The sequence below is a fragment of the Panthera pardus genome, unplaced genomic scaffold (assembly GCF_024362965.1).
Source record: "Panthera pardus isolate Hobbes unplaced genomic scaffold, ASM2436296v1 HiC_scaffold_15, whole genome shotgun sequence".
Lineage (NCBI taxonomy): Eukaryota > Metazoa > Chordata > Mammalia > Carnivora > Felidae > Panthera > Panthera pardus.
Genome location: NW_026526710.1, coordinates 21,100,688 through 21,128,429, shown reverse-complemented (window position 1 = coordinate 21,128,429; position 27,742 = coordinate 21,100,688). Strand labels below are relative to the sequence as shown.

Here is a 27,742-nt window from a genome sequence, read left to right as displayed (position 1 = left end):
CTAAGCTGGCTGGGAGCCAAGAGACATTCAGTTTAATTTTTTTTTCAATGTTTATTTATTTTTGACAGAGAGAGGGAGAGAGAGCACGAGAGAGCATGAGCGGGGGAGGGGCAGAGAGCGAGGGAGACACAGAATCCCAAGCAGGCTCCAGGCTCCGAGCTGTCAACACAGAGCCCGACGCGGGGCTCGAACTCACGAGCTGTGACATCATGACCTGAGCCCAAGTCGGATGCTCACCTGACTGAGCCACCCAGGCGCCCCTGAGAGACATTCACCTTAAACAGAACCCTCAGTCCACACATTCTGGTTAATCAAGATTTGCCCAGGAGAGACAGGAAGTTCCTATAAGGTTGGAGAGGAGAGGTGGCATATGATATGCTATCAGCTGTTGGTCATTTGTGCGTTTAACCCAGTATTTACTGTGCTCAACATTTATTGAAAGCTTACTGTGTGCCAAGCCCTGCTCTAGGCACTGGGAATCAGGAGTGAACAAGAGACAAAAGTCTGTGCCTCCAGGAGGTTTCCAGAAGGGAGCAGACAATAAACAATGAATTGCCTTTGCTTCTAGAACATACACCTGTCCTGTAAAAGCCCTGGATTAAATGTGCATTTTGACAGATTTTAACTTTCAATTCAACCATCCTCCCGTCTCCTACCCCCAGGGGTGGCAGTCATATTTAAAAACCACTGACTTGGGGCCTAACGATGATGGTGTTCAAGACATCCAGATGATAGAGGAGAGTGTCTTAAGGTATTAGATCCTATGGGGCCTCTACCTCAGCATTTTGAGTCAATTAGAGAGTGTTAGGCTGCTCCTTGGTAAAATGGGGGGGGGGGGTGGTCCTAACCTCAAAAGGACTGTTGTGCAAATGGAAAGAGTTAACAGATACGGTGTGTGTCTCCTGCAACAGAGATGTATTTCCTTACACACACACACATATCAAGATGAGGCAAGTGAGCCTCCCGTCAGTTCTCCCAAAGCCACGCAGTGTGTGATGTCCTTTTTCTCTCTCCTCACCTTTATCGAGGTCTAACTCCTCTTCAATAAATGCACATGATTTTAGATCCTCCAGTTATTCATGCCGGTGCATTTCCTTAGGAGACCTTGTCACCAATGCAGTTCAATTTACTTGTGCAATGTCCCACAAGAGCCTGGAGCTTGCCAGCTGCTTAGCCACTGGGTGCCCAGCACCTAGCACGCTGTAGGTGCTTAATAAAGATGTATGGAATGGAAGATAGCGACACAGGCGTTTTCTTGTTTAGGGGCGGCTTCCTACGATTCTCTCAAGTTGTCCAAAAGTCTTCACGGGTCTGGCTTCCCACTGCAACACAATGGCAGCGGCCGTCGCACGCAGTAGGCACCCCCACCCCCCTAATGTGCTGAACAGCTTCCCACACGCCCGAAAAAGGGGTGCAGTTCCCCTGTCCGCCGCGAGGGGGCGCTGGCGCCTCGCGCAGATCCTTCTTGCTCTGGGGCTGGCACCAGCCGCCGGGATGATTCAAAGGGCGAGCCTTTACCCAGCGCCTCCAGAGTTCCCGGGCTGCCTTAGGCTCTCGGGAGGGCAGGCCCGCGGCGAGCCGGTACCCGTTGCGGGGGATCCCGGCCGGGATCTGGGGGTCGTCCCGGGAACGCGGGCCGGGACCCCGAGCACGTTCCAAGCTGCGCGCCGCGGGGTCGCACAGGCAGGCGCGGAGCGCTTCCGGGAGGAGTGTTGCCGCTGCACTCGCGACCTCTGACCCTAGCCTAGGGGCCTGCAGGCGCTCGCGGGTCTGGCCGGCCGCGCTCCGCCCCAGGCCCCTCCGCGCAGGCGCTGCCAGCCTCGGTTCCCATGGCGACGGGGGCGCTTCCCCGCGCGAGGCCCCGCCCCCAGCAGGCTAGGCTGCGCGGGGCCGCGGCGGCGCGGGCAGGTGCCGCGGGCTGCGGGCAGGTGGCGGCGCGGCGCGGGCAGGCGGCGGCGGCTGCAGGGTAGGTTGTGCGGCGGCCGCCGGCGGTGGGGGCGGGCTGTCTGCCCCCAGTCCCCCGCCCGCGGAGGGGCTGGGGAGGCGGCGGTGGGCGATGGCCGCCAAGTTTCTGCTCGGCTGAGGCCCCGGGAGAAAAGTTGGCAAAGTTGGCCCGGGAAGAGGTGGGGACCCGGTGGATCTCCCCTGGCTCCGGGTCTGCGTGGAGGGAGGATCCCGATTTGGGAGCGGGGGGATCCGTCTCCCGAGACTTGGGAGTGGATCCCGCGGGAAGATCCCGCACTGGGCAGCCAATGGATCCCGCGCCACCAGGCTGAAGACTTGGGAGTCGATCCCAGGAGTGGATCGGGCACCGGCGGCCTGGGGTCCCTCCCATTCGATCTCCAGCCTGAGGATGGCGGGGGTCAGTGATTGGAGACTGGGAGCTAGTTGATCCCTCTCCCTCTCCCTCTCCACGCTTGTCCGAGCCGTGGCAGTGGATCCTGAGAGGAAATCTTGTAGCCGGGACCTGGGGGATCGCCGGAGATCCGGGGCACCCAGTCTGGAGCGGCTAGGATCTGGACGTCCGTGCGGGTTGGAGGCCCGGAGGTGGGCACTGGGGAACGGGGGTGTCCGCGAGGCCGAGCCCGGGGCGAGAGGAGTCTGCGGGCAGCGGGGGCGTTGAAGACAGCCGTGCGCGGGGCCCCTCGGGCGCCGGGGCTCCGGACGCACCCTCCCCGCGGGGCCTGCGCTCCCCTCCGCGCGCCTTCCCAGGGCTGAGGCGCCCTGATGGGATTAAGGCTCAGCCCCCCTGCTCCTAGGCTGGCTCGGAAGGCCCTCATCTTGCTGGTGGCGCCGCCCGGAGCCACAGGCGGGGCTCTTGGGAAGGGAAGTAGCCCGTTGACCCCCACCCGAGCCCGACCTCTCCACACCCTTCTGGCACACTCTCGCTTCGGAGCCGGGGCGCCGCGCCCTGAAACCCGCTCGCGTCCTGTAGCGGGGTGCGTGACCTCCGCGCTCCGCCTAGGTGGCCTGGGCTTCCTGCCGGCCGGCACTGAACTTTCTCTACCCAGGAGCAGCCATTACCTTTTGGAAGGGAAAGGGCTGTACCTGTTGCACAAAGGAAGAGCGTTTTCTTTGCAGCTTCTTTGTGACCTTGGGAAAAACACTTAACCTCTCTGAGCCCCGTCTCCCCTTGGAGCAAAATGGGGTAGGATTGGGAGGGAGATCAAAATCTTCTGAGTGGCTGGCGGGATTAATAGGTGTGATCGGTATGAAACAGGGACTCTGTAATTAATAAGTGGGCTCTTATTCTGTGGCCATTTCTTTTCCCTGCCCCATCCCCTGTACTTCCCATACAGTATCCCAGGGGAAGCTCCAGAAAGGCAGCTTGCTGTCTTTTTAAACTGCAGGATTAGAGAGATGGTTAACTTGGTCTTTGCTCCAAAGGGGTTTATTGCCCCTCTGATCCCCCTCGCAGAGAGAGAAGCTCTGGAGTTTGGCTAATCAGTAACCAGGGCATTTGGACGAGGCTTCTCCCTTAGCTCAGCTTTCCCCTTTCCCAATCCATGGAGGCTCCTGGACAAACACGCATTCACCTCTAGACACTGGCTTCTCATCCCTGGGACGGTTCCCAAGGGAGTTGTGTAGACACCAGTGCCCTCTTGGTGGTTCTAAGGGGAATCCTTTTTAAAGGATTTGCGTGCTTGACGAGGGCGCAGTTACCCAAGAGAAGTGCCAGGTTCCTGTGCTGGACACATGAGGCCGCTGATTCAGTCAACCAGTGTGTGTATTTGAGTACCTACTATGTGGCAGACACAGGGCAAATTAGGATCTGCCCTCCTGGCATTACATTCTAGCTGTGGCCCTGAGGCAGCCGTGCTGATTCTTGATGTTGGGGTTGCAACCACACCCCAGATTCTGAAGGTGGAGGACCCCCACCTTGGAGGTACCGGGGGCTTTTACTCAAGGCTGACCTTGGCAGGAAAATGGAATAGGCCACTGTCTGATCCTGAACATATATTCCCTCGCACCATCTCCAGAATACATCTCTTGACCAATTCAGAAAAAGAACCCCAGAGGAGTATTTTAAATATACTTCATTCATTCATTCATTCGCACGTGCATGCATACATGCAATAAATATTTCAAGACATTGTGTCAAAGAGGAGGCTAGCAGTCATAACCTTGAGGGGTAAAGCCTGGTGAAAAGAGGCAGTTGTCTAGAGGGGAGAGCTCTGATAATAAGCAGAGGGGGTGATGCCTGCCTTCTGGCATGCAGCGGAATGGGGGTCAGGGGGGTTAGTTTCTTGGAGAACTTGCCAGCAGGACGAGGATGGTGTTATGGGCCAGAAAAAGGGAACAGAACGGCCTGAAAACACAGGAGGAAGCATGGGGTGTTGGCAGGAGATGCTGGCCGAGGCCAGGTTCACCATTCCCAGGGGTTTGGACTTTATTCCAGGGCTGCGGGGTGCTGTGGATGTTTCTCTGTAGGAGGGGCATGGAGTCAGATGTGTGTTTTGGGAAGCTTGCTCTGCTTTTCTGAGGAGGCTGAGAGACCAGTGAGAGTGCTAGAAAAATCCAGATGAGAGGTGGTCGTTGTCTGAACTTGCATAGAGACATTGGTCAGGATTCTATTTAGGGAGCCACTCGGTTGCAGACCCCTTCCTGGAGGCGTAGCAGCTGGGTAGGCTTTCTGAGTGCCCCTTGTCTGCCTGCCCAGGGATGGACATAAACATCCAGGTGCTTGGGACTTCACACTTGAACTCACCACCTTCCTGTGTGAGGGAACGGGGCTCGTTATTCCCATTTCATAGAGCGGGAATCAATAATGTGGCAAGGTCTTTGCCAGTCACTGTGGCAGAGTAGGGATTTGAACTTGCTTCCAAATTGCAACTTGTGGATGTTCGGAGTCTGTGAGGTTGAGTACAGAAGCCTCAGGGTGGTGAGGTTGAGTCAGGGTGCAGCAGGGGTAAACCCAGGGAGGCTTCCAGGAGGAGACAGGGATAGAAAGGAGGGAGGGGGGGGTGCCTGGGTGGCTCAGTCGGTTGAGCGTCTGACTTCGGCTCAGGTCATGATCTCGCGGTCCGTGGGTTCAAGCCCCGCGTCGGGCTCTGTGCTGACAGCTCAGAGCCTGGAGCCTGTTTCAGATTCTGTGTCTCCCTCTTTCTCTGACCCTCCCCTGTTCATGCTCTCTCGCTGTCTCAAAAATAAATAAATAAATGTTAAAAAAAAAAAATTAAAAAAAAAAAAAGAAAAAGAAAGGAGGGAGAAGGGAGGATTACTGGGGGCAAACCCTGGTCGCGCCTTTCCCGGCTGTGGTCTGGGACATCGTTCTTGTTTCGAGACCCAACTTCCTCATCTGTAAAATGGGCTCATGATAAGCTACTCTCCTCACTTCAAAGGGTTGTTCTGTGAGTTCAACGAGGCAGTACATGGAAGTGCCAGGCACAGTGTCTGCACCAGTCCGTGCTCACTAAGTCATGGGTATGATTATTATCTTTATAGCTTGTCATCGGGATGTGTTTCAGGCAGGCAGCGCCTCTCCCAACCTGGTGGGGGGGGGGGGGAGGTGGGGGGCTGGGCAGCCACAGGTGACACTTGAGCTGAGTCTTGAAGGATGAGTAGGAGGCAAAGAGAGGACATTCCAAGCAGGAGGAGCAGCAGGCAAAGGCATAGCTTAAGCGGAGAATTGCATGCTAATTGCTATGCCCAGAACACAGGGTGTGCTGAATGAATGAATGAAAGACCATCGGCAACAAAAAATTCTCTTTACACCCCCGGCCACTCCCTAAGTATTCAAGCAGGAAGGCTTTGCCAGCTTTGGGATATAAAAGAGGGCAGGAAGATCACTGTCTAGGAGTTCAATATTCCTTGCCCCACTCACCTATCCGTATAGAAGTGTGACCCCAGACAAGCCACTTCCCTCTTAAAACCTCAGTTGTTCCTCTGTGAAATGGGATGATTGGAGAGAATGTAAGTAAAGCACAGAACACATCAGAATACTTGCTGTTCACTGAACCCTTCCTGTGTGCCAGGCTCTGGGCTAAACTCTTTGTTCTTTTATTTTTCACGACAAACCTGGGCGATGCCTGTTTTGGGGACCCTTGATTTTGCAGTTTTTGAAAGTGAGCCTTGGGGGAGTCCTATCCACTCCCGCTACTCAAACTCTTTATTTACCAAAAATATTTTAATGTTTGTTTACTCTTGGGAGAGAGAGTGAGAGTGCACGCGTGCAGGCTCATGCAAGTGGGGGAGGGGCAGAGAGAGGGAGACAGAATCCAAAGCAGGATCCAGGCTCTCAGCTGTCAGCACAGAGACTGACGTGGGGCTGGAACTCACGAACCGCAAGATCAAGACCTGAGCCGCAGTCGGATGCTTAACCGACTGAGTCACCCAGGTGCCCCTCGAACTCTTATCATTTAAAAGGATGCTGATACAGTTTCAATTGAGGGACACACACACACACACACACACACGCACACGCACGCACATTTTTTTCCTTTGTGTGATGAATATTTTATTGAGCATTGTATGTGGCAGTTCAAAAGAACTTCTGCCCTCAGGAATCCACTCCTCAGGAATCTGGTCGATCACATGGGAGGAAAAGTGGCAGAGAGGCAAAGGGAGACAGGTATGCAGATGATTATGGATTGACTTCTACAGGGTAGTTATCACTGCTCCCTTTGTAAATTGCTCAGTTAATGGACCTTTGAAATGTACTGTAGCCTTGTCTCTATTATAAATATGTCCTCAAAGCGTGATCTTTGGATTTTTGCGTCACTGAGTCAGAAGTGATACACACATGTACATTTGCTGCATATATACATTTTTTTGTATTGTGAAAATAACATGTAACACACCAGAAACTTCAAAGATGGCCAAATGCTACTGTTTTAAGAGGCAAGAGAGTCCCCCCTGCCAGCCTTTATCACCCTCTGCTGATTATCTTGGGTTACTTTTATGTTCACTCTGGAGCCACATGGAAGGAATTGAATCTGAGTTCTGCCACGTATCGGCTGGGTGACCCTGGGCAGGTGACTTAACCTTTCTGAGCCCCAATGTCCTCGGTAGTAACCAGGGGTAAATTGTGGGTGGTGAGGGTTGCTGAGCTGAGTAAATGAGAAGGGCCTGGCACATGGTCAGTGCTCCATATGTGTTGATTGCTACTCTTCCTTCTCTTGTTACTTGTTGTGGTAGAGGGGTGTTGCCCCCTCCCCCTAGACTTTATGCTCCAAAAAGGCAGGAACCCTGTCTTTGCTTGTTTCTTCAGCCCACAGTTGTGGAATAAACAAATGAATCAATATGTGTAGACATATTCTTTTAACAATAGCAATTATAAAACAGAATTTCATCCATAAATCAAAAATAGATTTGGATATGTTCCCATTTCAGAATGTTTGGACTTACCCTACTCTTAAAAAGCTGAACAACACCCCCAAAGCCTGAAGGTGCTATCAGTTGTTGAACAGATCCCCTGTGGATGGGCATTGAGTTGTTTGGGTTCTTGCTGTGGCACATAGTGGTGTAATCAACATCCCTGTTCCTGTGTCTTTGCACACTTTTTGCATTCCATTGCATTGCAGTCTTGCAGGACAGATTCCAGGATGTGGAACTGATGGAATAAAGGGTGTTTGGGATGTTGATTTGGCCTGCCCAGTTTTCCTCCTGAGCTGTTGATCTTTTCACATTCCTCCTAAGGCTGTGGGAGAGAGAACCTGTTGGCATATGTTGGAGGGAGGGAACAGTGGATGACTCTGATTGGTGGCCATGGGAATAACATCTGGCGTGACAGTAGGGAAGGTGATAGTCCCTGCAGGCAGCATACTTTGCAGCCCTTGGGTTTTCATCCAACCTGCGGGGCACCGTGTCCTGGAAGATACGTGCCTATTATACATAAAAGTCCACCTGCTTCTCTCTAGAAACATGTGATTTTGCATTGGTCAGGTTTTCCTATGGTAATACTGTGTAACAAGCGTTTCTCCCATTGCAGTGGCCTTTAACGGCACACCGTGTGTTCCATGTTCCCGGGTCAGTGGATGGCTGAACTGAACTTGACTGGGCTTGGGCGGCCAGGCCGGACATCAGGCTTTGAGTTGGGTGCGTGTCTGCCCTATGTGTCTTCATCTTGATGCCCAGGCTGACGGTGGCAGCCACTTTTTGGTGCTGGACAGTAGACACTCAGGAGCTCAGTGGACCCCAGCGGGCCCTCCGAAAGCCTCTGCTAGGAACCTGGGGGTGTCCCTTCTGTCCTCCTTCTGTTGGTCAAAGCAAGTCACATGGCCAAGCCCAACGTCGGGCGGAGAGATGCATACTCCCCCAGTGGAGGCTGAGAGGGAGTGAGTATATATTTTCTGAGCAGTAATAACCTGTCACAGTCAGGTTTCTGACGGGGCAGGATGGAATCTGGGTGAAGGGTCTGTTCAGAAGCGGGGCGGTGAGAACCGTGGCACATGATTTGTGTGGGATGCATCAGAGCCTAAGGAAACCTGATTAGACTTAATAACCCAGAACAGGAAGTTCACCTCTCTGAGCCTCAGTTTGCTCATCTGGAAAGTGGGAATAATATGCCCTCTCCGGCAGAGCTGCTGTGAGGCTCACACGTGGTATTGGATAAGGAGATGTTTCGTGTCTGTGACATGAGGTGCAAACTTGGGGCATGACTGTCCCGAAGGTGAGTTTTGCTGTGGATTTGGTTTACCATTCCTCAAGCTGTGGTCCTTACTGGTGAGGCCCGTGGAGTGGGGGAGCACACTGAGGCCAGGGGGAGCCTCGGAGGGGTCAGGTTCACATTCACATCCCAGCTCTGCCCCCTGTGGGCCATGTGACCTTCGGCCAGTCTCATTACCTCTCCGAGCCTCAGTCTTCCAGTCTGTCAAGTGGATGTGGGGTCCGTGCTTGTGACCGTTGGGATGAAGTAGAGGAGAAGCACCTGGTGCCTGTGAGCGTGTTGCTGAGGTGGTCCTGCCAGGGGCGGAATGAGGAATTCTGCAGAAATGGCTCTTCCCAATACCCCTTGGGACTATCGCAGGGGATCTGCATTCAGACTGCCTGGGTTCAAATCCCAGCGCCACCACTCTGCAGCTGAGCGAGTGGCTTTGGGCCAGGCAGTTGGCCCCTTTAGGTCTTAGTTTCCTCATGTGTGAAATGGGCATGACACGAGCTCCTGCCTCATTAAAGGGGCTGATACACAGCGCGCGCCATGAATGTACAGGCATCAGCTGTTACCGTCAGTATTATCTCGTATTATCGTTAGTCTGCAAAGGCCCAGGGAGGTTGCTTCTGGTCCTGGGGACCCCCAGGGCCTTGGGGGAAGGGAGTGAGGAGAGAGATACTTTTAGGACCTCTGCTTCTGAGCAGGTGCCCTGGCCCTTCTGCTTCAGCCAAAGGAGGGCTGTGAATGGGTCCCTGTTCACATGACTTTCTTTCCCCAGGGCAGGCATTACTTGGTGGGGAGGGGCAAGGTGCCTTGCCAACCATGCTGTGCTCCCAAACCTGGGGCAGCCACAGTCCGGCCAGGAAAGAGGCCTGGAAACTCTTCGTTTAAGGGATATCCACACTGCTGGCGGTGGAGGCACTCTGCAGGCTTCAGGAGCCCATGGCTATGAGTATTCGTGGAGGCCACCCAAGCTAGGCGCAGGGTGACAGGTTATTCGCTCACTCTTTCAGTCATTCACGCGATAAACATTGGTCCTATGTGGATCGTGTGCAGGGTCCTGGCTGTGGGGAAACTGGGAGTCTGCTGGCTGTCAGGGGTTGGGTTTCTGCAGAAAACTGGGTGGGGGAGGTAGAGATTCTGGGGTGCCCCACACATGGGATTCTTGTGTGGCCCCGGGCAGGTCACTTCACCTCTCTGAGCGTTTCCTCATCCATGAGGTTAGTCTCAGACAGACCAGGATGTCACCGGAGGTGGGAAAGGACAGCTTTTGACCTGTGTGAGCCAAGTGGCTTCTGCCTGGGCCTCTGTGCCTTCAGAAATTTGGGGTTGATGACTGAGGCTGCCTTTCCTCTACTTGCTGAGACTTGGCCTTTGGGCACACTGATGCTAGTTGTAGTAAAATAAAACCAGTAAGTAGAGAGCATTCATTCCCCCCCTAGGCACCGTGCTCATCAGTGTTTCATTTCATTCTCATGCCCCCATTTTATAGGAGAGACAACTGAGGCTCAGAGAGGGAGTCGCGTGCCCAAGGGTCACTACTGGGAAGGGAGGATGCAGCTCTTGTGTCCTGACCCCCACCCGCTGCTGCCCACCTGGTGATACAGCAGGACAGAGCGGGACAGTTTGAGAATTCTGTCGCCTCTCCATCATGTCATTGCTGCGTGACTTTGGGCAAATGACTTGGCCCGTCTGAGCCTCATCTGCAGGAAGAAGATGCTAAGATTTTCCGTGTGGGGGTCCTTGTGGGATTGGGTAAGATGACTGTATACGCAGCCTCCTGCATATAGTAGGCACTTGAAACACAGGAGCCCTTCCCCATACAAGATCAGCTTGGGGTTTTTAAAACAAAGGTGTGTGAGTTGCAAAGCCCAGGAATTGCTTTATAAATCACAACGTAAGTCTCTCTTGCTTGGAGTAGCAGCAGAAATAGCGATGGTAGCAATAATGGTAACAACAGCTTGGATGGACTCCTTGTATTCCAGGACACGTGGGACACGTGGGTTTGTACATCACTTTATCTGATCCTTTCCTGTATCCTCTCTTCAGCCTATGGAGAAAGGTGCTGGTGTTGGTCCCATTTTACAGATGAGGAAACTGAGAGGTGAAGCGCCTTGCCCACAGCTACCAGCTAGTGGCAGGCAGGGAGCACTGGAGCCCCTTTGCGCGTGAATGTCATTGGCGGTGTCCCTCCCCCCCCCACCCCCCACCCCCCTACCACTGGGGACCCAGCTGTATTTTCAAAGGCTCCAGGTCAGGCCGCAGCACCCAGCCGACTCTGTTTATATTTATTTTCTTTGTGTGTTGCGGCCTCAGTGACAAAAGGCCTTTCTGGAGCTGGCCTGTTTACCTGTGGGGTGGTGCGGCACTCGCTGCTGGGGGAAGGAAACCCGGGGGGTGCGGGGCCTCCCAGCAGAAGGGGACGCCAGCGGGCATGTTGGGTACACCGAGGTCACCGTGTGAGCTCGCACCTGCTGACCTGCCCGGACGTGAAGCCTGGGCCTTGGTAGGCACTGTGCCCGTTGAGCCCTGCCCTGTGCCCGGGGCCGGGCCGGGGCGTGACTGGTCGGGGAACTCCCAGGGCCCTTTGGCCTGGAAAGCTGCCCAAGATCATTTTAGGCCCCAGCCCTGGAAACTCTTGTCTTTGTTTCTGGAACTGATTGCCTGCATGCTGGGGACTGTGCTTGGCACGTGAGGGCATCCTAGGTCATGGGAGAGAACACAGAGTGTAGGAGCATGGGTTCTGGGCTGGACATTGGGACTCGGCGTTCCGGGACCAGCTTCTCTGCTGTGTGTCCTCGAGGAGGCCCCTGTCCCTCTCTGGGCCTCTTTCACCAGGAGAGGGGGACCTGGGTGGGTAGCTCCCAGAGCCCCTTGCTCACTCAGCGTAAGGTAAAAGTGGCAGAGTCTGGATTTGACTTCAGGCCTGCCTCCTGCAAACCCAGACTCCCCCTAATAACACTCAAGACAGCCAGTTGCCTTCTCCCCACCTCCGGCTGACCCCGTGGGAAATCGCCTCTCTCCCCTTGGAATGTCCAGCGCCATTCTTTCCTTCTCCTGGGATGGTCGATCGTTTCCATCTTTGCCCTTTGCTAAGTGCCCACTGTGCACCCGGACCCGTGCTGGGCCCTGGGTCTCAGGGCTGCCTGGGACGCGGCCCCTGCCCTCTCCAGGGAGAGAGAAGAGGAGGCAGAGGGTGGTGTGATGGTGCGTGCAGGCAGGGGCCCAAGGGGTGCTGGTCTCCTGGCTCCCCCCCTTCTGTCAGCTTTGAAGCCAGACTGTTTCCCGTGACGCACCCAGGAGTTGGATGCGAGAGGAAGTTTTGGGACCAGCAGACGCCATGTTCTTCTTGGAGAGGCGACAGGTGCCCGGTCGTGGTCGGCACTAACTCGGGAAAAGCAGTGACGGTGCCTCCTGGCATCGCCTTTGTCCAGATGCCTCAGTCACAGCCCCTCTGCTTTTCCTTCTTTCGGTTCATTCAAAAGGGGGTTTTGTTGGAAGTGGGGGGCAGCTTTTGAAAAGCTTCGGAGGCATTTTTGGAGTGCCCAGAAGGCCGGCTGAGCCAGCGGAACAAGTGTGAGCCCTCTGCCCCGGCTTCCGTTGGGGTCAGCCGGGCTCCCAGGGGGCTCTCCGGGTGTCCCCCAGTTCCTGTTCCGAGGCCTGAGTCATCCCCAAAGGTGGCTCTCCCGTGGACCTTAGCAGCCCCCTGAAGACACTGCCCAGGTTTGTCACCAGCCACAGGAGTGGCTTCCCTTCTCTGCCTCAGTGTCTACACCTGTGAAACGGGGATGCCGACACCTTCCTCCCAGCTTGGCCGGGAGCTCTGAACGAGATCACTCGTGTGAACGTGGGGTGAACGTGGGGTGAACGTGGGGTGGAAGGCGAGTCGGTGTCCATCCTGTCGGGTGAATGGTGATGTTAGGTAAAGCCCCCACTGTGTGCATGTGTCTCTCTGGAGTGCTTCTGGTTTATGGCTGGTGGGTCCTCTGCCTTATAGGGCGCTCACCTCCACACCTGGCCTGTGGTGGCTTGAGATCACTGCTTGCCAAGTGGCTCTGGTTTCATTTTCCAGATGAATAATTTTTATTCTCTTTTTGTCCTCATTACAATACATTTACACTGTATACATTTACGTTATAATACGTTTTTCCATTGTTGAACGTGTATTTATTGTCAATGTTTATTTATTTATTTTTGAAGAGGGGGTGGGGAGGGACCGAGAGAGGGAAACAGAATCCCAAGCAGACTCTGGGCTGTCGGTGCGGAGCCCGATGTGGGGCTTGTACTCATGAACCGTGAGATCATCACCTTAGCTGAAATCAAGAGGTGGACGCGTAACCGACTGAGCCACCCCGGCGCCCCTCACTGTTGAACATTTAAAATACAGATAAACCAAAAGGAAGGTAGAACTCATGATCTGACTTCTAAGGTAGCCGGTGGTAATAGTTTGAGGAGTGATTAAAAAAATTTTTTTTTTATGTTTTATTTTATACTTGAGAGACGGAGAGAGAGAGAGCATGAGCAGGGGAGGGGCATAGAGAGGGAGACACAGAATCTCAAGCAGGCTCCAGGCTCCGAGCCGTCAGCACAGAGCCCGATGTGGGGCTCGAACCCACGAGCAGTGAGATCATGACCTGAGCCGAAGTCGGACGCCCAACCGACTGAGCCACCCAGCGGCCCCTGAGGAATGATTTTTAGATTTGTCAGACACACGATGCATATGTACATGTGATTGAAAGATGTCAGCACCGTAATCTGGGGGTTCAGAACGTTGGCTTTATCCTCAGGTGGATTGGTTCAAATCCGGGCTCTGCGATGTCCTAGCTGTGGGGCCTTAGGCAGGTCACATCCCCTCCCTGAGCCTCAGTTTCTCCTCTGTAAAGTACGGCTGTGTGAGGATTCAGTGAGTTAATGTATGTGAGGGGATTAGAGGTGCCTGGCAGGGAGCAAATGCGTAATTTCTACTAGCTATCATTTTATACGTATGCGTATTTTTTTTCTTGTGAGCGGTGAGCGCCTTTCCGGGAAGGTCGCAGTCTACAGTTGGTGGATTCGGACATCAGGCTGGGGGGGACCCTCAGGCCACCTCCTCCAGGGAGTGCCCAGTGGTGCTCAATTTCATTTCAGACGTGGGGGCTGCTCAGAACGGGGGTTGGGCCGGGTGTTTGGGCCCACACAAAGCGCCCTGGATGCTTTTCCGAGCCAGTCCTGATCTTTATCTTTATCTTTATCGCTCAGGGATGTTTCCTGTCCCCACCAGGGCCTGGGCGTTGTCCAAGTTAAAGCGGGCAGATGGTCCCAGTGGGCTGGAAGAGGCCCCTGTAAGATGAGCTCAGCAGGAACCCTTCCTCCTCCTCCTCCTCCTCCTCCTCCTCCTCCTCCTCCTCCTCCTCCTCCTCCTCTTCTGGCTGCAGCTGTGGCTTCAGGATGGGCTCAGCCACACCTGGAACAAGAGGCAGGGTCAGGTGGATACCTCTAAGAAGGTCTGAAAACTCGGGAGTCACCTGGACACCAGTGGGACCCGGAGAGCCAGAGAGCGGGTTAATGGTATTCAGAGGTGAGTTTAGGGTTGGTGATACCCATGGAGGGAAGTGATGTCGCCCCTTACTTGCTCTGTGACCAAGGGGAAGTTAGACAACTGGATCTGCCCTCAGTTGCCTGGTCTGTAAAACGGGGCTAATAGGTCTCGCCTTATAAAGTTGTTGGGACACAGTGTGTAAAGGCCCCTGGCACAACCAGGCACACAGTTCGTGCTTCCTCCTCCGAATTGTCTTCATTTAGTTATGTTTATAACAAAAACGCTGACTGAGCACATCTGGTGCTGAGATCTTGCTGCGGTCATCACACTGAATCCTTGTAATTAATTGTAGTCGCGGGGCCCATGGGTGGCCCAGTTGGTTGAGCCTCCAACTTCGGCTCAGGTCAGGATCTCACGGTTCGTGGGTTCGAGCCCCGCGTCAGGCTCTGTGCTGACAGCTCGGAGCCTGGAGCCTGCTTCAGATCCTGTGTCCCCCTCTCTCTGTGCCCCTTCCCTGCTTGTGCTCTGTCTCTCTCTCAAAAATAAATAACCATTACAAGTTTCTTTAAAGAAATAAGACATAATACATTGTAGTCGCTATTGCCAATACTACTACTGTCTTGCTGTCTGATCCCGCGTTGCTTGGGACTACGTTTAACCAGAGCTCCACACCTTTATTGTGTGAGAAAACACTCAACACCCAGTACGTGATCAATAAAAATGGTGCCATAGTGGTGACTATTATTTTCGCCGGTGCTCTCGGGAGCTGTTTGTATGAGAAGCAGACAACTCACCCCAACCCAGCGTTTGTACTTTGAAGCACCTGCCTGGGTGGGTCTTCTTCTGGGGCTGATCCTAAAACCACCACTTGATGTCATTGTTGCCCCCCCCCCCAGTAGTGGTCCCCCCAGGCCCTGTTCCCTCACCTCCACTGCTCTGAATGGCCCTTGAATCTTAGGAGTGCCCTTCGGATTCTCCAGATTGAATATTGTACCCATAAAATGCACATCCCAAATCTCTCCCAAATTTGGAAGACTGTCATCTGGCGGTTGTTGTAGGATGTGGTACTGAATTTGCACCCAGAAACTGTGTTTTGGAGGGGTGTACCACGGAGGAAGGAGGCTGGCTTGTAGACGGTGTTGGGAGGTCACCTGGCCTTGTGCGCTCCTGGCTTGGGCCATGGCCTGGGTGTCTCCTTGACCAGGCTGTCATCTTCACGTGCCACTGTTTCCAGAAAGGTTTCTTTGACAAGCTTCCAGGGGGAGAACGATCCTGGGGAATTTCGGCTTCTGGGGTGTCTAGTGTGAGGGGGCAGAGGAAGGGTAGGCGGCTGAACCAGGCCGGGATCCCAGCTGGTCCCTGGGTTTCCCTTCTACTGAAAGCCAAGGTGATGCTAGAGAGAGGTGCTAAGCTCTAAGTGTAACTCTGTGGGTGGAACTTATTACAAAAACAATATAGAATTTATTGTAGAGAGTGGTTCTTATTACAAAAAACAATACAGATTTGTGGTAGGACACAAGCAAAACATACGTGCGCAAAACACTCTACAAAAATCAGTCAAAATGTTAACCACCTAGACAGAGACTCCAGTGCTTATAACTAAAAGGGTAAGATTAATGTTTATTGAGCACTTGCTACGTGCTTTATGTGCTCTATCTCATTTCACCCATTCAGAAAACCATATTCATGAGGGATTTGGACTCAGGACGCTGTACTCGTGAACACATGGTCAGAACCACGCAAAGGATCTTGCCATCCATTGATTCTTCCACCTGCCCTCCATCTGCTTTTCCAACCCTTCTTCTATCCATCTTTATATCTACCCATCCATGTTATTCTGTCCACCCACCCGTGTACCCACCCACCCATTAATTTACCCATCCAATCTGCTATCAGTGCATACATAGAGCATCCAAATATCCACCCTTTCCATCCATATATCCACCCATCCCTGTATCTACCCATTCATCCTTTCTTCCACCCATCCATCCAATCATCCATCTATCCATCCATCCACCCACCCATTAATTTATCCACCCATCCATCAGTGCATATGTTGTGTATTCATTTATCCACCCATGTACGCATTCTCCCTTTCTTCTGCCCATCCATCCATCCATCCATCCATCCATCCATCCATCCCATGCAATTATCGAGCACCCGTTTGCTTTAGACACCCCTTTACTGAAGACACAACAGGATTCCGTGCCTTTATGGGCCAGACATTCTAGTGGGGAGAAGGAGGTACATGGGCTCATTAAAAGGCAGTTTTAGTTAGTGGTTAAGAGCAATAGTGAAAATAGAAGGTGATGAGAAAAACCAGTATCTGGTTTAGATAGGAATAAGGGAATGGTTCTTTGAGGAGATTTACTCTGAGCTGAGACCTAAAGGTGACAAAGGGGCTATCTGAAGAGCCTAGAGGGAAGTGTTCTGGGCAGAGGGGCTGACAGGTGCAAAGGCCCTGAGGCAGGAGCAAGCTGGAAGTGCTGGAAGAACCAAAGGAGTAGAGGAAGCAAGCGGGGAGGTTCAGTGCAGGGCGATGTGGGGTTTGTGGTAAGTGTGGAAGCCCATCATGGTGGGATGTGGGTTTGGGTTTTAAAGAGATTCTTCAGGCTGCAGAGCAGAGGACTGACTTGGGGTTGAGGCAGAGTGGAAGCCTGGAGGACAGTGAGGAGCCTGCAGTCTTGCTGGTGGGAGAGGATGGTGGCAGGGGAGTAGAGGGCAGCCCTCCCCGACCCTCCCCTGTCCACTCTTGCCCCTCTCAGCACATAACCCAACTTGCAGTCTGAGGATTCTGTGTGCATTTCTCTAGTGTCTGTCTCCTCTCTGGGCCTATGGCCCTCTGGAGGGCAGGAACTTTGTCTCGTTCACCGTCATGTTCCCAGGACGCTCCCTGGCATACAGGAGGTGTGCTCAATAAATATTTGTCCAGTGAGTGACCGGCGTGTCTCAAAGAAAATCTGGGTGAAAATAACAATGAGTAGAGTGAATGATCGTGATGCCCAGATAATAATGGCAGCGAGCCTGTGTTGAATGCGCCATGCTGGGCTCCTGCCTGCCCCCTTGCTGGGCTGTACTGTGGGGAATTTTGGCAGCTCCGGGAGGCCCTGTCACCTGGCGGGCCCTCAGCAAATCCCTGACTGCTTCACTTTCGGGAAAAGACTTAACCAGCCTGGGTGGGGCAGGCTTGGGCGAGGCCTCTCGACTGGGTAGGAAGTAGGACTTGTGTGCCTTGAAGAGGGAGGTTCAGACTGTGAGCTCTGCTTTTCCCAGCCTGTGACCTTGGGCAGGCCCCACACCCTCCGTGAGCCTCAGTGGTGGTGACAGGTAACCATGCTGCCGTGTGTGGATCCCCTAGGAGACGCCAGACGCTGTGGTAACTCACTTCGTCCCCATGGTGGCTCCAGGAAGTAGTAATTCTAGTTGTTCCCATTTTCCAGATGAGAACACTGAGGTCCAGAGAAGCAAAGTCATTAATTAGCCCCTATGGCCACTCGGGAGGTGGCATTTGAATCCACATACAGCTGGTGCTTTGAAGCTCTAACGTTACCAATTCGGTGCTTCCCAAGTTCCAGTCACTCTTGTATCATCTCGAAAATTGTTCCTATCTGTGTACCAGCTGCACTCTCAGTCAACCCTCTTCTTGAACTTGACTCACCTTTTAAAATATCACTTTTATTGAGACATAATTCACATACGATACAATTCATCCATTTGGAGTATACAATTCAAATTACAATTAAAAATAGAAATACCTGGGGCGCCTGGGTGGCTCAGTCGGTTAAGCGTCCGACTTCAGCCAGGTCACGATCTCGCGGTCCGTGAGTTCGAGCCCTGCGTCGGGCTCTGGGCTGACGGCTCAGAGCCTGGAGCCTGTTTCGGATTCTGTGTCTCCCTCTCTCTGCCCCTCCCCCGTTCATGCTCTGTCTCTCTCTGTCTCAAAAATAAATAAACGTTAAAAAAAAATTAAAAAAAAATAGAAATACCTTACAAACTTCCAGTTATAGAATACATAAATCATGGAGGTGAAAAGTACAGCCTAGGGAACATAGTCAATAATATTGTAATAATGGCATTTTGTGACAGGTGGTGACTATACTATGTTGATGAGCACTGAGTGATGTATAGAAGTGTCGAATCATTATGTTGTACACCTGAAGCTAAAAATACTGTGTGTTAATTATAAAAAAAAAAAAAAAAGAAATACTGTTTGACCCAGCAATTCCACTTCTGGGTATTTATCTGAGGAAAACAAAACCCTTAACTCAAAAAGATATCTGCACCCCATGTTCATTGCAGCATTGTTTGCAATAGGTAAGGTATGAAAGCCACTTACTCAGCCATAAAAGAGAGAGCCATTTGTGACATATTTTGATCTTGACGGCATTATGCTAAGTGAAATAAGTCAGAGAAAGACAAATACCATAGGATTTCACTTCCATGTGGAATCTGAAAAAATCTTCCACTTCTAAACAAACAAAAAAACACCCAAACTAAGTGCATGGATACAGAGAACAGATTGGTAGTGGCTAGAGGCAGAGGCTGGTGGGGGGTGGGGGGGTGGGGGGCAGTTAGTCACTAAGAGGGGTGCTTGGGTGGCTCAGTCGGTTAAGCATCTGACTCTTGATTTCAGCTCAGGTCATGACCTCCCGGTTCATGGGTTTGAGGCTCTGTGCTGATGGTGCAGAGCCTGCTTGGGATTCTCTCTGTCTCTTCTTCTTCTGTCTCTGCCCCTGCCCCGCTCACATGCTTTGTCTCTCTCAAATAAACCTTTAAAAAGTTGCTAAGAGAATAGATCCTAAAATTTCTCATCACAAGAAAAAATTGTTTTGTAGCTATGTATGGTGATGGATGTTAACTAGAGTTCTCATGGTGATCATTTTGCAGTATATCGAATCATTATGTTGAACACCTGACTATGTTGAACACGCAATTATGATGTTATATGCCAGTTAGACTTCAGTAAAATAAAGTAAATGCAAAGAAAAAATTTTTTTACAAAGTGTACAATTCAGTGGTTTTTAGTGTATCACGGAGTTCTGCAGCCTTCACCGTGATCAATTTCAGAACAGTGTTCCAACCATAAAAAGAAATCCTGTACCTATTTTTTAAGATTTTATTTTATTTTATTTTTTTCATTTAAAAATTTTTTTTTAATGTTTGTTTATTTTTGAGAGAGAGACAGAGCATGAGCAGGGGAGAGGCAAAGAGAGAGGGAGACACAGAATCCGAAGCAGGCTCCAGCTCTGAGCTGTCAGTACAGAGCCTGATGCAGGGCTTGAACCCACGAACCGTGAGATTATGACCTGAGCTGAAGTTGGACGCCTGACCGACTGAGCCACCCAGGTGCCCCTTCAGATTTTATTTTTAAGTAATCTCCACGTCGAACGTGGGGCTTGAACCCACAACCCCAAGACCAAGAGTCACATAGTCCCTTGACTGAGCCACCCCAGGTACCCCAAAATTCTGTACCTATTAGCCATCATTCCCTGCTTCCCTCCAATTACCCCAGCCCTGGGTAACCACTAATCTACTTTCTGTTTCTGAGGATTCGCCTGTTTTGGATATTTCACGTAAACGGGGTCATACAATGTGTCATCTTTGCGAGTGGCTTTTTTCACACAGCGTAAGGTTTTCAGGATTCATCCTTGTCATAATGTGTACTAGGACTTCATTCCTTTTTTATGGCTGAATAATATTCCCTTGTATGGACGTACCGCATTTTGACTTAAACAATTTTTTTTAATGTTTATTTATTTTTGAGAGACAGAGACAGGGCACGAACAGGGGAGGGGCAGAGAGAGAGGGAGACACAGAATGTGAAGCAGGCTCCAAGCTGTCAGCACAGAGCCCGACACGAGGCTTGAGCCCACAAACCGTGAGATCGTGACCTGAGCTGAAGTCAGATGCTTAACCGACTGAGCCACCCAGGTGCCCCTGACTCTTTTTTTTTTTTTAACTTAAATAAACATTGTAAAGATGTCTGATGGGCTAGTTATAGTTGATGTAATACATGTGGAAATAGATCATAAAAGAAAGCATATTTAGTAGCGTATCATGTCCCTGCTCCGGTGTACCTGGGACCTTGCCTTCTAAACTGAGGTGAGCGGTGTGCTTGTGTCATTGTTGTATTTGGGAGTGGGTACAACGGGAAGTGGCACTTGTCCCATGAATGAGGAAAGCACGTTCCGTTGGGCTCAGTTGTGCCAGCATTGACTGCTCTCGGGCTGTACACCGTCCCCGTCCACATATTGGGTCGAAACACGAGAGGACTGGTTTTGCAGGTCAAACGGCGTTGCAGTATCGCAGTTTCATATGCTACGGCCTCCGGATGACCCCACCTGGTGGGCGATGTCGATCCCATTCTCCAGATGAGAAAACTGAGGCTCAGAGAGGGAGGTGAGCCAAGAAACACAGCCGGGATGGAAAGAACTGGGACCCATAGTCTCTGCTCATTTCATTTGGCCTCTCTGGCCTCCCTTGGCACTCGGCAGCGACATTGCTGACTCACTGGCAGAGGAGGTGCACTTTGGTTTATTTACTCAGCAGTTGGGGATGGGTTCCCCTGCACCATCCACGCTCCCCTCGCTGCCGTGTGGCACCGGTGTGCCCAGCAGCCTGTACTGGTGAGGCAGCTGGCCGGGGACTGGACAGGTTTACCAGTCTGTGGTCCTGGGGTCCTCCGGCAGCCGGGTCCTCTCTCTCCCCGCCCTGAGCCAGGGGCTTGGCCCTGCCGCAGCCGGGAATGCTGAGCCGGTGCGTCCCCCAGGGGAGGGTTGGTCCCCATTTGGCAACGCCCCATTTGTGGGGCAAGACGGCAGAATCCCCAGGGGCGGGCATTGGATCCGGGCCCTAACAAGGCTGTCTGGATTTTCGTGCCTTTCCTTTGGAAGTTTTCCTTTCTAGGGGAAGGAACAAAAGGCTTGAGGTAGATGAGTGTTTCGCTCAAGGTCACACGGCCAGCTAGGAGCCCAGCCGAACAGAGACAAGACCTCAGGATTCCTGCTTCTTAATTCATACTTCTTGCCATGTGACACCCTCCCTGCGTCCCCTCGCCATCCCCCCTCCCCCCCACCGTTGTTGGAGAGACCTGTCCATGCTGCCCCCCTCTAGCAGGTGTGAGCTGGCTTGGGGGGCGCAGTTTGCTAAAGCTCCCGAGGTGTCTGGGCGGAGGCCGAACGCCCACCTGCTGCCCGCAAGCCTCAGGCATCCCATGGGTGATGCGGAGAGCCCATCAGGCAGGTTGAAACATGAAGATGCTCTCAACACCCGGCACCGCTGTGGGTAGGGGAATGGCTTTGGGCCCCTTCCCCATCTGTTCCCCTCATGCCAGGATCCACCCCCACCCTGGTCCGTGGCCATCTGCCTCTGGGTGGGCCTGAGCCTTCTGGGCTGTGCAGGGAAAATGCCACTCACTGCCTTCCTGCCTGCCTTGCTCTGGGTGGACAAAGCCTTGGGGGGACCCTGCCAGTCAGAGGTGGGGTGACAGAAATGGGATGAGACCCACTGGAGTCACAGCCCAGTGAGGATGACCACCGCTCCACAGAGAGACCGAGTTCTGGTCTCGCCTCTGGACAAGTCACGTGTGATAGCGATGCCTCCTTCAAAGGGCCGTTGAGGGATCGAGCACATAGTATGGGAGCTCGATAAATGGCCGTGCCACTGGGGAAGAGGATAGAGTGGAGCAGGTGGGGTCTTGTAGCAGACAAGTCTGGGTTCAAGGTCTTGTCTTCACCGCTTGCTTCTTGTGTGACTCCGGGGAAGTTGAATCCTCAGCCTCAGTTTCCGTGTTCGTACAATGGGAACGATTGTAGACTCGCCTTGTGCCAGGCCGTTGTGAGGGCGAACGGACACACTGCCTGTGGAGTTGTTCTTACGCTGGCGCCGGGCATGTCTTTGGCAGCTGGTGTAAGGACTGTTATTAATGTAATGACAATAATAATGTTTCCACAGTATCAGCATCAAACATATCTGTGTGCATTTATTGGACGATCGTGCAATATTGGGGGTGTGTTTCAGCGGGGCTCCTCCTGCAGGGATTTGGGATGAGACGTTTGGTCTAAGGCCAGGGACTCTGTGTCGAGGCCAGTGGCCCGAGTGAGGCTGGTTGGTGGATGGTGGGGGGGGCGGGGGGGGTTCCACCCCAACTTAATCCCAGAGAACGGTTCCCAGGTCTGGCCTTGGAGCCTGTGGGGCAGGACCAGAAAAGGCCTGAATGTTTCAGAGATACTCTAACCCTGTGGCTCCCTGGGGGCATCCGTCGTCCCTCACCCCACCTCCGGGGTTCCGGTGGGGCCCAGGGGTCTGATGCGCTGATTGTTGGGACCAAGGGCTTGGCTTCTCATCCTTAGATTCCCAGGAGGCTGGGGCTGGAGGAGCAGGGGTCGCTGAAGCCCAGAGAGGGCAGAGAGTTGGCCTGCGTCACCCAGCAAACCAAGGGCGGAGGGCTCTGGGCGGGGACGTCTTACTTTGCACCACATTAACCTCTGTCCTCACCGAGTTTGATTTCCGCACTTCCCCGCATGCGGCACATAGTCTGTTCCTTACTCATAAGCGGCACCTGATACTAAACGAACCACAAGGCCAAAGATTGATCCCCCTGGACCCACATGGTCACGGGGGTGTTCTCCAAGACCTCAGAGCTCCAGCAGGGTACTGAGGGGAATGGTAACACCGCCAACCACTGCCGTAACGAGGCTGTTAACACATGGAGCACACGCTGTGAACTGGGCCGTCTGCTGAGCACTTTACATCGATTCACTTCATCATCCTGACGGCCCCGTGAGGCAGGTATGATTTTTATACCCGTTTTACAGATGAGGCAACTGAGGCACAGACAAGCACGTTAACCCACGTAAGGCCCCCTAGCCAGCACGTGGTTGATCTGGGATGTGAACCCAGGTAGCTGCGTGCCAAGACCAGGTCCTGGCACCAGGTTTTTTTTAAAAGAATGTATTTATTTTTAAATTGTGGTGAGAAACATAGTGACAGGAATCTGCCATCTCCATTTTTTTGTGGCATAGAATACATTCACGTGGTCTGGCCACCATCCCACCCTGTGTCTCCAGAACTCTTCATCTTCCAAAATGGAAACGCGGTACCCTTTCAACCCTAACTCCCCATCCCCCCATCCCCCGCCCCTGGCTACCGCCATTCTGCCTGTGGTCTCCAGCGATCTGAGTACTTATTCTAGGTGCGTCTGAATCATATAGTATTTGGATTTTGTGGTGGACTTCTTTCACTTGGCATCTTGTCCTCAATGTTCAGCCATGTTGCGGCAGGTGTCAGACTCTGCCTGCTTTTTAAGGCCGAATGATATCGCCCCGTGGGCACTGACCACATTTCGTTCATCCATTCGTGCGTCCATAGACCCCGGAGTTGCTCCCACACTTGAGCGACTAGACGATGCCACAGTGACCATGGATATACACGTATCTCTCTGGGGCCCTGCTAGCAATTCCTTTGGGTGATGCTCACATGTGGGATTGCTGGATCCTGGGACGATTCTATTTTTAATTCTTGGGGGAACCGACATACCGTCCTCCACACAGCTGCGCCGTTTTGTGTTCCCAGCCAGGGGCAGGCAAAGGGTGCCAGGGTCTCCACAGCCACACCAGATCTTGTTCTTTTCTGCTTTGTTGTTGTTGTTGGTTTTTGTTTTTGTTTTTGTTTCTGGAAATATTTTGCACATACCCCCCCCCCCCCCACCAGGTACCTGATTGTGACCTTTCGCGGGACATACCCAGGGCCCCACAAAGGGCTGACCTGGGTTAGATGCTGAGGAAATAATATGCCCTGACCCAGGGCATGCTCCAGCATGTGTCATTTGAGGAAGAAGTGCATCAGGCCTGGGTCTTAATTCTTCCAGGATTCTCTCCAGGCACGACGGACCCAGCTCCTGGCTCACTGGGGAAGAAGTAGCCACTGAGTACCCAGGACGTGGCTGTTTGGAAGAAACCTTCCAGGGAGCTTTAAATAATATAGGTGCTGGCTCTCTGGTCTAGAGGCTCCACACTCTGGGTCTGGGTGGGGCCTGAGCATCTGTATTAAAATAGAAATCCATCCCCCCAGGTGATTCTCATAGGCACCTGGCCCAAGAGGCCCGGCCATGTAACATATTCCTTGACCGCCTAGAGCTCAGGGATTTATCACAGATGTGTGTGTGTCTACATCTTTGCTTGAGCGAGCGAGTGAATGAATGTATGAGTCAGTGAGTGAATGAATGAATGAGTGCCGAGGCCCTCAAGCTCTGTCATCCACACACCATCCTGATTTTTGCTGTGTGCCTCCCGTGTTATTATTCGCCTGATGTTTTAATAGCATAAAATATTAATACTTTGTGTCGTTATTGTATATCGGAAAAAGCAGCATCTCTGGACATCAGTAGAAGTTTACTTTGAGAATACAAAGGCGGGTGCCTGGGAGGCTCATTTGGTTGAGGTCCGACTCTGGATTTCAGCTCAGGTTGATTCCAAGGTTGTGGGATCGAACCTCGCGTCGGGCTTCGTGATGAGTGTGGAGCCTGCTTGGGATTCTCTCTCTCTCTCTCTCTCTCTCTCTCTCTCTCTCTCTTTCACTCTCCCCCTCCCTCCCTCCACCCCTGTTTCCCGTTCATGCTGGCTTTCTCTCTCTAAAATAAAAAATAAATTAAAACATTAAAAAAAAATACAGACAAAGGAAAGCAGACAGTGTCTTCAGGTTCCAACTACATAAATGCTGCCATCCCTTATGGATTTTGAGCTGGAAGCCTTGCTCTCTGTTAAAAAGGGCGATGAGCAAGTGTTGCAGAAGGTGTTAAGTACAGTGTAGACCCAGTAGAGACTTTCTCCTGGCTGGACTGATTTTTCTTCTGTGAGTCAGTGCTATTTAACGTCCAGCCCTGGGACTGCATGCCTGCCGTGCTTTGTAAATGCAGAGTCAGGCAGTGAGGGTGTGAGGTAGGGAGCCTGGTGGGTGACAGGGAGTGTGGGTCCTGGCGGGCAAGGCCACTTTCTTGCATGGTCATTGCTGGAACTTCCCCGTAGCCCAAGTCTGGGGCATCCCTCATCCCACAGTGGCCCCAGAAACTCAGAGGACCAAAGCATTTATCTACAGGTTCATTGAGCTGAGACAGGTCCCTGCCAAAGAGGTCAAGCTCTTGGTCAGGTGCAGAGCCCAGAGGGTATAGGCCTGGCCCTTGGGGGAGTCAGGGGAGGAGAGGGAGCCTCTTCTGCAGGGCCCAAGCCCTTGTGGGGTGGGGATCAGCATCCTGGCTCCTCGGATCTCCAGTAGGGAGGCCAGCAGTCTGCCTGCCAGTCCCTGCCTCTCCTTGGAGCATGACCTTGAGTGAGTCCCTTGACCTCTGAGCCTCCCTTGGTGCATCTGTCAAATGAATTCATTTGGAAAATACCACTGGATGGCTGCTGTGGGCCAGTTTCTGAGCTGTTTGCTGCAGGGAACCTGGCAGCCAAGATTCCTTCTCTCTGGGAGTTTATGAGCTGAAAGAGGGGTCAGAACCTTGCAAGGCAGGGTGGGGGTCGGGGAGAGGAGCAGGATACTTGGAAGAAAGTCTGGGGGATGTAGTTTCTCTGAGGGGTCATCTCAGGCTTTTCTGAGTATACAAATAATCACAATCTGGGTGACTTAAAACAGCAGAAATTTATTCTGTCCTGCTCTGGAGGCTGGCAGTCCAAAATCAAGGTTTCCAAGGGGCTGCACTCCCCCAAAGGTTCTAGGGGAGGACCCTTCCTTCTCGCAGCTTCTGGTGACATCTGGCAATCCTTGGTGTTTCTTGACTTGTATCTGTATATCTGCATCTTCTTTTCTTTCTTTAGTTTATTTGTTTTTGAGAGAGAGAGAGAATCTCAAGCAGGCTCCACACTGCCAGTGCAGAGCCCGAGGTGGGGCTTGAACCCACGAACTGTGAGATCATGACCTGAGCTGAAATCAAGAGTCAGTTGCTCGACGAGCTGAGACACCCAGGCGCCCCTGCATCTTCTTTTCTTTAAAAGATACCAGTCATTGGATTAGGACCCACCCGAATCCAGTGTGACCTCATTAAGACCTGTTTACATCTGCAAAGACCAAATAAGGTCATATTCTAAGATTCCAGGTGAACATAAATTCGGGGGGGGGGGGGAGGGGACACTGTTCAACCCACCACATTGAGGAAGGGCCATTAATACTACGACCTAAGGGGCGCCTGGGTGGCTCAGTCGGTTGGGCGTCTGACTTCGGCTCAGGTCATGATCTTGCAGTCTGTGAGTTCAAGCCCCACATCGGGCTCTGCGCTGACAGCTCAGAGCCTGGAGCCTGCTTCGGATTCTGTCTCTATCTCTCTCTGCCCCTCCCCTGCTCTCACTATGTGTCTCTCTCTCAAAAATAAAATAAAAACATAAAAAAAAAAATTAAAATACTAAGACCTAAAGGCTGTGTGTTTGGCCAGGGGTGAGGGGGTGGGGAGAGAGTGTCCTTCCAGGCTGAGGGAACAGCATGTGCAAAGGCTTTCCCATTCAACTACAGCAGAGGCCACTGTGAATGGAGCAGAGTCGCAAGGGGGCAGTGAGGGCTGAGGGCAGAGAGACTAAGGGACCAGGCACAGAACCATGGAAAGGGGATGGATTTAATTCTGAGCACCTGTGAAGATTCAGGCAGGGGCACGATGTGATCGGAATTCCTTTTACAAAAAGGCCATTAACTACAGCCTGGGAAGGTGCCTGGTGGTGACTGACAGTGTGCATGCTTTAAGGTTTACTCCTGAGCACATTCACCTCCTTTGAGCTTTTTAATCTTCAGACCCCTGGGAGGTAGCTAGGGCAGTACTAATATTCCCTGAGGAAATGGAGGCGCAGAGAGGGCAAGCAGGTGTTCCAGGGTCACACAGCTGGGATGAAGAACGCCTGGGGTTCTGTCTTGTGAATGGTCAGTTGTGAGCATTGCTCCTTGTGAAGGTCCTTGGTCCTTGAAAGACAGCTGGGCTTCTGGGGTGGAGGAAATGCCCCAGAACAAGGAGCATTGATTTTACACATGTTCCTGCCTGTGCTGAGTTATCTGCCCAGCCAAGGGAAGGTTTAGCTACAGGATGGGGATAAGGTGGCCTCAGCAACTTGTGAGTGTGGAATTCATTCCCTCGGTATCTGTAAGCTGCTATGATCCTCCCCACTCAGAACTGACCTCCGGAGGAGAAAAAAGGAGGCAAAGAACAGTAAACACTGATGTGTCCACTAAAGAACACTTTGGAGGGTTGTGATAAAATCTGGGGCCAAGGCCTGAAGTGCCTTGGCAGGGTATAATTGAGACCATTCCAGAACCTTTCAGCCGATGTCTCTCTGACTTTGGGATGTATATTGGCATGGAAACGAAACTTTCTTTTTCTTGGGAAGTAAAAATATGTATCTGTTCAGATATAACATTCCAAAGAGTGAACATATCAATTTTCCCCCACTGGGATGTAAAACAAAGATCAGGTGCTGTCTCCCAGGCACTTGAGGATGCGTCCTAACAGACCAGTTTATTTGCTGGACCTGAGATTCCCAGTGTAGCAGCACAAGGCCCCTATTTCCTGCTTTAGTCTCTGGTTTTTTTGTTTTTCTTTTTAGTTCCCCCTTTGTCTCTGTGCTGAGAGCGGGGAGGAAGAAGGAATTACTCTGGAG

At 52.3% G+C, this 27,742-nt stretch overlaps 1 protein-coding gene across 2 annotated transcripts in view; it reads left to right on the top strand.

The window, feature by feature from the left end:
• Nucleotides 1-1,851: 1,851 nt before the first annotated feature.
• Nucleotides 1,852-27,742, top strand: part of KIAA1671 (KIAA1671 ortholog) — a 203,505-nt gene continuing 177,614 nt past the window's right edge. Inside the window, exon 1 of one of the 2 annotated variants that reach the window (XM_019426484.2) lies at nucleotides 1,852-1,966. The gene's annotated coding sequence lies outside the window, so the exon portion shown is untranslated. Of the gene's footprint in view, nucleotides 1,967-2,437; nucleotides 2,548-27,742 lie in introns of those variants that run through there. The other variant, XM_019426485.2, reaches the window with a different exon arrangement.